Source organism: Sorghum bicolor, chromosome 10, assembly GCF_000003195.3.
Source record: "Sorghum bicolor cultivar BTx623 chromosome 10, Sorghum_bicolor_NCBIv3, whole genome shotgun sequence".
NCBI classification, from domain to species: Eukaryota; Viridiplantae; Streptophyta; class Magnoliopsida; order Poales; family Poaceae; genus Sorghum; species Sorghum bicolor.
The window spans coordinates 19311188-19323636 of NC_012879.2; the positions used below are offsets into that span (position 1 = coordinate 19311188).

General features: G+C 42.2%; 1 long non-coding RNA gene across 1 annotated transcript; it reads left to right on the forward strand.

Annotated features, from left to right (window-relative positions):
• LOC110430779 lies at positions 2705-5480 on the forward strand. The gene is made up of 2 exons (XR_002448138.1): positions 2705-4856; positions 5238-5480. It is a non-coding gene; the product is annotated as an uncharacterized LOC110430779 (long non-coding RNA).

Consider the following 12449-nt stretch of genomic DNA (forward strand, 5'->3'; position numbering starts at 1 on the left):
TAGTAACAAGATAACTTGAGCATTTATTTCACAGGGGAAAAACAGAAATATTTTTGGCTATTCTCTCCCGGATTAGGAGTAGAATATTTTTAGGTGATTCTGGAGATGGAAATGGGTGGATATATGTGGATGCGTACTTCCGGAGTAGAAGCAGCATGTGTGAGTGAACGTGCAAGTGAATCTTGATTTAACCACATGACAGGCTCCTAAGGGTCTACACAGCTTGACCACACTCAATGCTCATATGTAGTAAAAAGTAAATGTGTGGCTCAAAGTCTAGCAAGCATGTATATATGGCTGTGGTAGGAATTTAAACTCTCATCATACAGGAACTCATCATGCAACATTTTAAAGATTTTGAAAGATAAAATTCTCCAGAATTCTAGCATCTCTAGGAACAGATAAACAGCAGCTGAACCTTCCCATATCATATCCGTTAACGACTTAGACTTCAGATCAAGTACTCTTCCCACAAGTTCAGGTTTAGAGCAAATCTTAATTAATAACAGTTATGCCTAAACTTGAGAGAGAGTTCAATTTTGAGAACTAGTCATGGCAGAGCAACTATTCATAATTTCCATGTGAGAGCTTATCATGAGGGTTCATAGCAAACTTTATTTATTTATTTAGCAAACTGAGCAAAGATATATATATATGCACAAAATCTTTATTTGGATTTTTATGATTATGCATCTTTTTATTATTTAAGTAAAATATAAACATGAGTAGAGCACTTAGCTGGATAAATGGGATTGCTCTCCCCCAAGCTGGATTTTGACGTATTTCCTTTTGATGTAGCAGGTGGCGGAGGTGTATTTGAATGTCGGCAGCACCCTGACAGTGAGTATGATGTCCTCCGTCTGGTAGTCTTCTTTGATCCTTGAATTATGTGGAGCTCAAATAGACAACAAAGCTTTGTGGAACTGGTTAAGGGTTAACATAAATATCTAGCCTTTATCATGTTGAGCCTCCTTAATAAATGTTGCTCTCTTTAGTAGGATCATAAATTTATTTTTATAATTTTATTTTTATAGGACAGGAATATATTTATTTCATTTTTACGCCACCACAGTGAATGTACTTATGGGTTTTATGCCATGAGCATACTCACATGGGGCTTACTATTTTTTCTAACATTTTTAGTTTCTTTTTAAGATGATGTGAACCTGATTAACTAAGCAAACTAATTTAAATAATTGAAAGGAAAAATATAACTACCAAGTTTACCTCTTGGCAATACGTTCGGTGTTTTTAAGTCCTCCGAACAGGACTCTCCATTTTCTCAGTCGTCCTGGGATTCGGTGGATGGCGTAGTCGGTGGTTCCGGCAGCGCCTCCTCTTCATGTATAACTATATTTTCTCTCCACACCTGACTCGGTGCTACGGTCTCCTCAGGACAGCTTTGTTCAAGCTGTATGTGTTGAGACCTTACAACTTCTCCTTCATAGTCTACCCATCCGTCCTTGACGATTTGCCTCCTCTGGTTGCGGTTGCGTCGTCTTCTTCTTGTCCTGACCTGTTTAGGGTCAGTAAAATAGCGGCCTACCTTGTCAGAGGGGAAGTGCATGTGGACTTCTCCGGTTCCAATGTAGATGATTGTTTTAACGGTGCTGAGGAATAGTCTTCCAAGGATGATGGGTGGATCGTACTCGTCTTCTCCCATGACAATAACCTTCAATCTTTCGGAATGTCTGATCTGCTATCTGAAGCTGAATGTATGTCGGTTCTAGGGCATGGTTCCGAATAGGAGCTGATAGGTGACTGGGTCATCCTTTTTGGTCAGGAATGGTGACTTGAGTTGACGATCTTGACCTTCTTGAGCTGCAGTGAGCATCTTAGCTGACTCAGTCCACATTTGCTTCTTCCTGTTCCTCATGTTGGTCCTCTTCCTTGGTTCATGTCGAGATTCACTACAAGAAATACATGGCTTTTTAACGTTTTTAGTATGACAATTGTAAGAATGTTACTATATCATCCATTTTGTGACATTATATTTTAGGCATAGTGACTTAGTGACAATTAAAAGTTGTATGTCACAATAAATGTCATTTAACAAGTCTGATTTCATCTAGTGACAATATTTTCTATGTCACAAGGCCTATTTATGTGTCACTAATTATTTTATTAATTTTTTTTAAAAAAATTCATGTTGACAAGGTCTTTTGCCATGTCAACACATGTTTTTTCTTTTTTCTATTTTATTTTTAATTATATTAGATCATATTTTTTGTCTTGTAGTTGGGTCACCTATTGCACTTAGATATAGGCCACGTCAACACACAAAATTCAGTTAAACTATAGAAAATAGTAAATTCGTTGTAATATTTTTAAAACTTCTATAAAGGAACATATATATAGTATATATTTTTTAGAAAGTATTTTGAGACCTCACATTGATCATGTAGACCATATATATCATGATTTGTATGTGAGAAATAAATTTATTCATGAAAGAGAATAAGGCCTTGTTTAGTTCCAATTTTTTTTGCAAAATGGACACTGTAGCATTTTTGTTTGTATCCACTAGTTTGCGCAAATAGCAAATAATATGCACAACCCAATTCAATGGGCTAAATTTGCTCTTTATGGGCCGGCCTGATAGGCCCAATCAACTATGGCCGTCCATCATGATGAATGGCTCGGATTCACTTAGAGACATATAAATAGGAAGGGTGAAACCCTAACCCTATCCACTTCCTCGCCTTCTCTCCCTTGCTTATCTTCTTCCTCAGGAAACAAAGGGAAGGGGGTGAGCCGCCTGCAATGGAGGCCGGCGGCGCAAGGGGGCCACGCACACGCCAGGGGCTGGCTAGGGGGCCCGCACGCTGGGCCAGAGCCGGAGCCGACCGCGCCCCACTGCAGCCGCCACGCTGAGCTGCGCACTAGGGGAGGCTGTGCGCCCTGCATTGGTGGGCTGGCCGTGCACGTGCCGTGTGGGGCGGTGCCGCCCGCGCCAGGCCATGGCATGGCCATGCTAGTCGGGTTCCGCGGCCGCGCCGGCCAGGGTGCCTGACCCCGTGCCAGCCGGGTGGCTGCGCCCGCACTGGCGGCCGTGTGTGCGCCGGCGGCCGATGGGCTTGCCGTGCCCCCGTGTGCCCACGCCCTGTTGTGCGTGCTGACCGAGCTGGGGTCACACTAGGAGGGCTAGTCGTGCGTTGGCGACTGCATTGGGTGGTTCGTAGCCTGCGGACAGGTCAGCATAGGACTACGGTGCATCTCCCTGCTGCAGACGGGTTAGAAAGAGATTTCTGATTATCTGTTGTATCTCCCTGCTTGTTACGTTTGTTGATCAGTGGGCACATTTTTCTGTGTCCAAATGACAATTTAACTGATGCAATCCATACCAAGAGCACTGTTTGCTTGAGATTAGAAAGTCGTTGGGCTGCATATGCATGTTCTGTCACTGAATACTTGCAAAACATCTCTGTAGTAATACTAGCTCTAGGAGATGCAACTCTAGACAACCAATTTAGGAGTTCGTATCTGTTCTGTGTTGACCAATACTATTTCAATTAATGGTTCAATTGGCATCAGAACTATTTCCGTTGTTAGAGAATTTCTATAGGAATTCTAAACCAAATCACTGTCCATTGCAATTGGTTGAAATGTGCCCGGGAATGAGAGGGGAAATTAAACCTAGCTGAGTTCTAAACCAAATCACTGTCCTTTGCGTGTTTAATTCCCTGTGTGAGGTGTTTTTTTATAACAGGGATCAATTGCCTGCTGACTATTGGAAACTGAGTATAAGACAATTATGTTGTGCTCCATGGTTCAGATCTTTTAACTTTTCCTCAGTCATACTTGATGCATATCCAACTGGGCTTCATTACTAGAAATTATATCTTAGCAATGGAATAGGTGAATTAGGCCCGATAATAGTTACATCAGCACTACTCCAGAATCATGATGTGTACAGGGGAATCAATATCACTTAGGTTTCTTTAAATATGATACTATAAGTGTATAACAGGTGACAATAATTTATTAAATTGCTAACATGGTTGTTGTCAAATTTTTTACCCTGCAAATCAGTGAGTACTCAAGTTCCAAGATAACGAGTTACTACATAGTACTTGCTTGTGCCACTACTGCAACTATAGGCCATTATTAGGCATTTGGATATCTGTTGTGTTATCTTTGTCAATACTGCCTTCAGAAACATCAGGCCGAGATGGAAATTATATGCCTTCAGAAACATCAGGCAACAAATTGCCTTACATGATGCAGACTTAAATTCCTACTGCCATATTGAGAGGAAGAATAGAAAAAGGGAGGTGCTTACATTAACAAAGATGCTTGTTTATGCAGTGTTGTCGACTAATTTAGGAAGCAATTTGCTCATCTTGAAGAAAATGGTGGAAAAGACCTGGGATTCCTATGGTAAAAAATGATTTTATCTCATTGGTAACTGTCAAAATGTATACTCTGTACTCTTCATCATATTTATCTTTTTTGGTATTACTTGCGTGCTTGCATGGACATAGTGGGAAAACACTGAAGCATACAAAGAAAGACCGCACATTGAAAAATATCCATCTCCTGCACCTGTCACCTAATCACAATGTTTCAGTATATCGCAATAGCCCTTGGTAGCAAACATGAACCGGCTAGAAATGGGAATTCATTTAAAAACTATCGTCATCTTTTTAGTTCTTCATCGTCCTGGTCTCCTGGAGCATAAATTTTTTGGCTTTTGATGTGTTTCTTAACTATGGCTTTTCCTTCTTAACTATGGTAACCATGCTTCTTGTATGCCGATTTTATGGTAATTATGCTTCTTGTGTGCTGATTTGTTGCATGGTTTGCCACCCAAAGTGATGGAGGTAACAGGTACGCCTTCACCTAGAACTTGTCAGGTACCCGTGCTTCACCTGTTTTTGCAATTAACTGTATTTAATTGATAGGGAATAGTCATTTTTGATGAAGTTGATCAAGTATGAAGCACTAGGAATATAGTGAAGAGTCATTTGTTATAACATATTAGTTCTTTTTAGTTCCCATGAAAATATATGATTTCTTGATTTTTATTATCTTATCATGTGATCTTTGTGTTTTTAGTAAAAAAATAGTTATCCCGTAGCAACGCACGGACACGAACCTAGTAACTGTGAATTATATCTTGCTGTGTGGTAAAATATATCTTTTTCATGTCTTTAAAACCACTAGATTTTAAGTCTATATATTTTGCGAGAGATTTTTTTAATAATTGCAGCTTATCCTTTACTGTATATTTGTAGGGTCTAAACTTCAGAGTGGAAAAACTGAAGCAGCTGGACTGAAGCAGTTGGGTACTTGTTTATCACTAGAATGCCATTATGCCCTTTCACATGTGCTGCTGCTCTATGGTTTAAATTTGAGACTTAAGACCCTACATGTATAATGAATTGGTGGATTGATGTAATGATATGTATTTACTATGGAGATGCTAATTCATTTGGATCTAATGTTTTAAATGTTGAAAAATTATATGATGGGCTGAATTGTGTGTGCTGGGAGAAAAATGGGCTGAATTTTGTGGGCTTGAGAAAAATATGGGCTGAAATATGTGGGATAAAATACGGGATGTATTATGAGAGTAAAAAAAATATTATATGGGCTGAATTGTTGTGGGCTCAAAATCTATATGGGCTGTATTTGAAAATAATGGACCAGCTAATACCACTCTAAATAGATTTTAGGCCCATGAGCTATGTGGGCTTTAGTATGCCAAAATTCATTTTGTGACATTTTTTCTCACTGCCATGTCAGCGGCCATGTGGCAAGGCCTACGATTTTGTGACAATAAACCAATGTCATATGCTTGTGACATGAACCAAACAAATGTCACATAATCATTTTATGACGTGGGCTTTTCCACGTTTTGATTTTTGTCAACTTGATGTCACAAATCTTAATTTGTAACATAAATTCCATATATTGTGACATAACTAAACGTTAAAAAGCCATGTGTTTCTTGTAGTGATTGCTCTGGGATTTGTGTAGTCTTGTTCTTGAAGGAAAACGTCTCCTTCCTTCCCTTGATGTAGAAATGGATCTTGGCAGCACTAGCGTGGATGACAGCTCTCGAGGTGTTCAGGAAAGGCCTCCCTAGGATGATGGGTGCCCTCTCAACAGTACCAGTCTCTATCATCACGAAGTCTGCTGGGGCGCACAAGGTACTAACTCGGACGTAGAGGTTCTTCAATATTCCCTTTGGGAAACTTAGTGGCTGATCTGCAGGCTGCAAGCACACGGTTGTTTCTAGTAAAGGATGTGTAAAGAATTTTTTCATAGAGTACTTTGGGCATAATGTTGATGCTGGAGCCAAAGTCGCAGAGTGCTTCTAGGAAGTCCACCATGCCGATGGAGATCGGGATGACGGGGCGTCCTGGGTTGTCTCTCTTGACCGGCAGAAGGTCAGTAATTACTTCCACAACGGGGTTACTCCATTAGTTACGTCCTCAAGCATCTCAGGGCAGTGATTGCCTGAGTGTCCAGTATCTCCAGTGTGTTTGTGCTCGTAGATCTAGGTTCTTCACTTGGTGGAGTCTGGGAGTTGTAAAAGTCCGTCATATTTTGCTCGAAGTGTACCTGCTCATAGAGACAAGGCAGAGATAAAGTGCATGGGCCCTGTTGGTGGAAAACACCAACAGAACCAAAAGTGTATTTGTTCTTCTCTAACCTTAAGCATAGTGAGCAAGACAAAGTTGATGGATAATAAGATCATGAGTGTAGCATTTAAAACATTTGTCAGATCAGATCGCTCAACCTAATGGAAAGATAATCTATCTATACTTATGTTTTGTTTATATCTTCCAAAGATTGAATGTGCAACACTTTAGCTCATATGAATAGGAGTGTGGGATCACAAAGGTGGAAGGGCTAAACATGTTGAATCGATTGGGTTGGTTAATCTAGAGTTGTAAATCATACATGTTTGTCTCTTTTATTCATGTGAACGCCAGAACCAAGGAGAAGCTTATAAAAGTGATAGTCAAGTACTTTAAGATGTTACCTTACTTGAAGAGTGATGGTACAGTATCACCTTGTGGAAGCTTTCCTCTCTTAGCGGTTGTGCATCGTGTTTTTTGGCACCCTCCATGGATCATCTCTTGTGAGCTATGCCTTCCTTGTGTAAATTGTTAAACTTCATGTGTGTCTCTCTTTGTCTCCAATGTGAGTTTATCTCAGACTTCCCAGGTTGATATTGAAAGTTTTCCTACAGGGGTTAGTCCAACAAAATATACCAATGTCTACACAAGCAGTTTTTAGTTCAATAACCAAACTAGACTCCATGTCTAATTAGATTAAGGAAGGCTGTTTAACCTAAGCCCCATGCTTAATTTAAAAACCAATAGAAGTATGTACAGTACTTCCAAACTAACACTTACTAGGATAAACAAAGGTAGCGTGATGGCTTTTATAGAGATCTACTCAAGTGGAGATGAAGTAGTGTGATTACTATTTAACAAATTGAGCATGTCTCAAAGGTAGGGACAACCAACATAGCAACATGGCAAATGATGTTTTTATATAAAGTACTCCCCCAAGCTTGAATTTTGCAAAATTCAAGTTTGGATGAATTTAATTCAATGTTGTATGATGATTGGTTGTACATACCTTGTGCTTGTCATTCATCCGATCTTCTTGCTCCAATCCTAGAAAGGTTAGTGACAAGAATACCCAAAGGAATTTTTTTACAATTATTCTTATATGCTCCACACACAAGGTAATGTTGCAAATAACTCAAAGCTCATGTTATGATCTGATCAGTGCTTATTTTAGGACACTAAGCTTGTCCTTGGGAAACCATCAATTTATGTCAGTGAAGTGGTTTCCCCTCCAACGCTGACTGATATCAAGATCAACTCAACGAGATCTACAATATTTAATATAGACATATGCATCGACAACCGCCCTTTTAAAGTTTTTATAAATAGAAAGGATGATGGGGTTGGAGATCTCGAATGTGGTGATGTTGGAGAGACCAATGGATTGTGAAGATGTTGCATATGAGCATGGAGTAAATGAAGTGGCTATGAAATAAATTCCATGCTCATTAATGCTTAGAGTGAAATCCATGTGGTATGGTGAAAATGATAAGGTGAGTGTGGTAAAAAAGGAAAAGAAAAAGGATACACAGACGACTTGGTTCGAAACTAGCACAGCTACCGTTCCCCGGCAACGGCGCCAGAAAGCTTGTTGGGTATTTTAAACGCAAATAGAAAAATCCGCAAGCGCACGGATACCGATGTAGCCTTCACCCGGGAGTATTCCAGAGTATCGATTTTCCACAGAGAACGTGAGTGTACTAATTAAGATCCAAGATCACCCAAGGATAACTATATAATTATTTTTGGTGGGAAGAGAGGAAGTTTCCTGAGAGTTCTCTAGTTGATCTAAGAATCAAGAATTACTTCAAGATTATCTATATCAGGACATCAGAGCACTAACCACAGAAAGAGATGAGAAGAGGGCTAGGAAGGTCTGACTACGGTCCTACAAACGCCGATCCGAACGTGGTGGAATACGTCGACCGTTAGGGCTGTCACTACCCTAGGGCTACCACAACAATCCGTAGGATTGGGTGCAATTCCAGGTAATCGCAAGACTAAACACCACGTCTAATCTATTAATTACTACTCTAATGTTTCAAAGACTAGAGCACTTGATGCAAGCAGGAATCCAATAAATAACTTAAATGTAAATAAATGTAATTAGAGAACTCAGGGGTTATGAGTTGAAGAACCTGGAGAACGATGAAGAACGAACCAGATGCTGCAAAAGTACAATGTTGAGGAAGATCTGACAGATCCGGCTCCTCCTCCGCTCTCCTCTTCTCTCTCCCTATTTTCTAGATTACAACTAGAACTAACTAGAACTAGAACTAGAACTAGAGGAACTAGAACTAGAACTAGATGAACTAGAACTAGATCTAGATGAACTAGAGGTAGAACTAGAAGAACTAGAGGGATCCTCTCTACTTGGATGAAGAATTGAAACCCTAACTTTGATTCTGTAGAAGAGGTATGATCTCCAGGGGCCAGGGGGGTCTGGTTTTATTGTCCCTTCAAGTGAATCTGGGCCGTTGGATCAAACCGACATTGATCGCACGGTTTTCCTTGATCCTTTAGGTCGGTGGAGCGTTGTCCACGAAACGTTTCCTGATTGGGCACTATAGCTGGGCGGGCGCCCTGCCTCCGAGCCCGATTTCCTTCCCGTTCGTTCCCATGGCTTCTGGAGTCTTCTAGATGATAGAAAATTGCGCGGCACGTTAATATCTCTATGTAAACCCGACGTGTGGGCCTTTCTTCCGTATTTCCTGATAACCCCCTGCAGAAATAGACAAACACCAAAACTCGTGGAATTCTGTCAGATAAAACCCTAAGTCTAGGTGTTAGTTGCATTTGGATCCTTTTCCATGATTAGTTGATGGTTAAATGTGAGCATTAAGGACCGTCAACAGTGATGCCGGTGGTCGGTCTACGGATCGGGCGGTGCGTGGCCGTGGGACCCCTTCTCGTGGTTTGGGTGTGGCTGATGCTTCCGCCCGTGATGAGGGCATTCCTTCCCCTCTTCACACCCACTCCGTCCCATGTCCGCCTCCTTCTCACCAGGCTAGAGTTCGAAGCCAAGCTGTGCCTGATCCTGTGCAAGAGGAGGGTAGATCCATGGACCCCAATATCCTTCGTCGCTCGCCTATGCATCTCAGTGAGGTTGGTGCTCGCCGGACTCTCGCATGGCATCCTCAGTTTAATGCCCATGTCCGGAGGCCTTCCATTCCCCCTGGTACGCTGCCCAGACTTGGTATTGATTACAAGAAGCGTCTTGTGGACCTAAGAAATCAGCGCAGCGAGAACCCGTACAAGTTCATCAGGTTTGAGGGAGTTGAGGAGCGGTTTTGGTCTCAGTTTCACAATGATTTTTATGAGTCCGTCCTCTACAAGGCCAGCAAAGCCACCAAGAATGGACCGCTTTTTTAGCACAAGTATGTGGTCCTCAAGTCCTTGCAAGATTTCAATCATCCGGAGGTCACTGCTTTGATTAACAAGCTTGAAGAATGGCGCATCCTTCCTCTTATGACCCTTGAGAAGAATTGGAATGAAGTGATTATCTTTCAGTTTTGGGCTACATTATGGGTCGATCAAGCTTCTCGGGTGCTGCATTGGATGACTCAAGGTGTTCACTATCGCCTTGACTTTATCACTTTCTCTCGTCTGCTTGGTTTTGATCATATGGATAGAGATGCACCCCAGCTGTCCACCATCTTTGCTGAGGGGATTTCTGAGGCTGACCTTGATGCTGCTGAAATGTACAAGCCAGGCACTCATCCGGATTTCAAGACCACTCAGCTGAAGCCTTACTTCTATGTGCTAAACAACCTGATCCGCTACACCATTGATCCCAAGTTTGGAGATACCATTCACCTACGTCAAGATGCTCCCAAGATATTGGCTCGCTTTGGTGCTAATGGTGGTCGCTTTGGTGTCTCGGATTTCATGTGGAACAAGATCGTGGATGCGTCCGTGGATCCTCACAAGTACTTGCCCTACGCTCCATATCTGATGCATATTATTGAGCAAGTCGCTGGCATGCAGTTCTCGCACCCTTGCATTCATGCTCCGGTTCGTGCCAAGCACTTGGGTGCTCCTCATGCCCCTCCTCTCAGTCCTGCTGGTGCTGCTACCCCTGGTTTTGCCACTCCTGCTGGTGCTACTGGTGCTCAAGCGGAAGCTATCCCTCCTCAGGACAGTGGACGTGGTCGCCGCAGTCCTACTCGTCATGCGTTGCAGTGGTTCTTCTCCTACTTTTGCTATTATCAGAAGAAGACCGATCAGCGTCTCCGTCGTCTTGAGGAGAAGGCAGCTCTTCCTCCATCCTCTCCTCTTTGTGAGTTCCAGGATCCCTATGCTGAATATGACAACATGGATCGGACTTCTGCGGATGAGGATGAGGAGCAGCAGGATCCTCCACCTCCCTCTGCCTTTGATCCATTCTATAGTGGTGGGATTCCTGCTGGCTTCTCCATGGAGGACACCGAGGCTGGCTTTGCTTATCAGGACATCTTTGGAGCTGCTGATGATGTTACTAGGGCCTCTGTCTCTGCTGCACCGCCTCACGAGCAGTCTACCTCGGCTGCCCCTCATGGTAAGGGGCCCCTGCGTACCTTCATCGACTACAGCGACGACGACCTTGATGATGATGATGAGTAGTCTTTCCAGCTCTTACTCGCAACCTACCCTTTTTGGCACTTGCTGCCAAAGGGGGAGTGTTAGGCTTATCTTTGCTGTAATAAGTTAGTTTTTGGTGCCCGTCTTAAACTTTCTTAGTGATGAACTATGCGTGGTGAACAAGAACTACATTGTGTGATGGATGATTGTAAGCTAAACACTTTTATTTCTCGTTATATCCTGCTTGTGTTAGCCTCTTTAGACTTTTGTTGGTGCAATGTTGTTTTTGAATGGTTATTGTGAGCTTTTTGGTTCTTGCATAATCATTCAAATTCTTCTTTTACTCTTTGTGATATATCCTGTCAGACGCATCACGGTTTATTTCTTGTCACACACACACTCTTTTAGGCACCCCACGGATTGCAAAATTTAGGGGGAGCTTGATCTTAATGTATGCCATCTTGATATTAATCGAGATCTGAAATTCCAAATCCAATGCATACATTAAGGGGGAGCCCAACCTAATTTTTGGAATTCAAAAGCTTTACTTCTTTCAATCTTTTATAAGCCTAAGTTGGTTGTCATCAATTACCAAAAAGGGGGAGTTTGTAAGTGCATTCGCCCGCGGTGTGGGTTTTGATAATTAATGACAATCAAATTAGGAACTAACATGTCTATCAAGTGTCATCTACAGGTGTTAGTTCATTGATGGAATCAAACAAACACATTTGGTGAATCATAGCACCCCCAAAATTTCTTCATTTGAGCGACGTTTCAACTCAAGAAGCTACCTAGTCTTATTTATTGTTTGAGTTATAGGAAACGCCGCACTATCAAGAGGGATGCAAATTGAGTCGGTAAGATGAGGATAAAGATGCTCAGGTCAACTTAGGTCTTGCACTTGAGAGACACACTTGCACACATGAACTTCTGGAAAGTTCCTTCTCTGCCAGGGTGAGCCGGTAGTACCGGCCCTCAGGGCCGGTGGTACCGGCAATGGCAGTTCTCTCCTGAGTTTTGCGAGAAAATGAACTACCGGTAGTACCGGGCTTTGACCGGTAGTACCGGCAGGCCAAATTCTCGCAGAACTGCGGTTTTGTGAGATTTTGAACTGCCGGTGGTACCGGCCCAAGGCCGGTAGTACCGGTAGGCCTTTTTCTCGCATCTTTATCAGTTTTCTCACGTTTAGATCTGGGGGCGCCGGTGGTACCGGTGTTTGCACCGGTAGTACCGGCCAGTGTTCTGTACTCTAGTATAAATAGCTCTCTCCCCTTTTCTAACCGTTGGCTTGCTCATTCC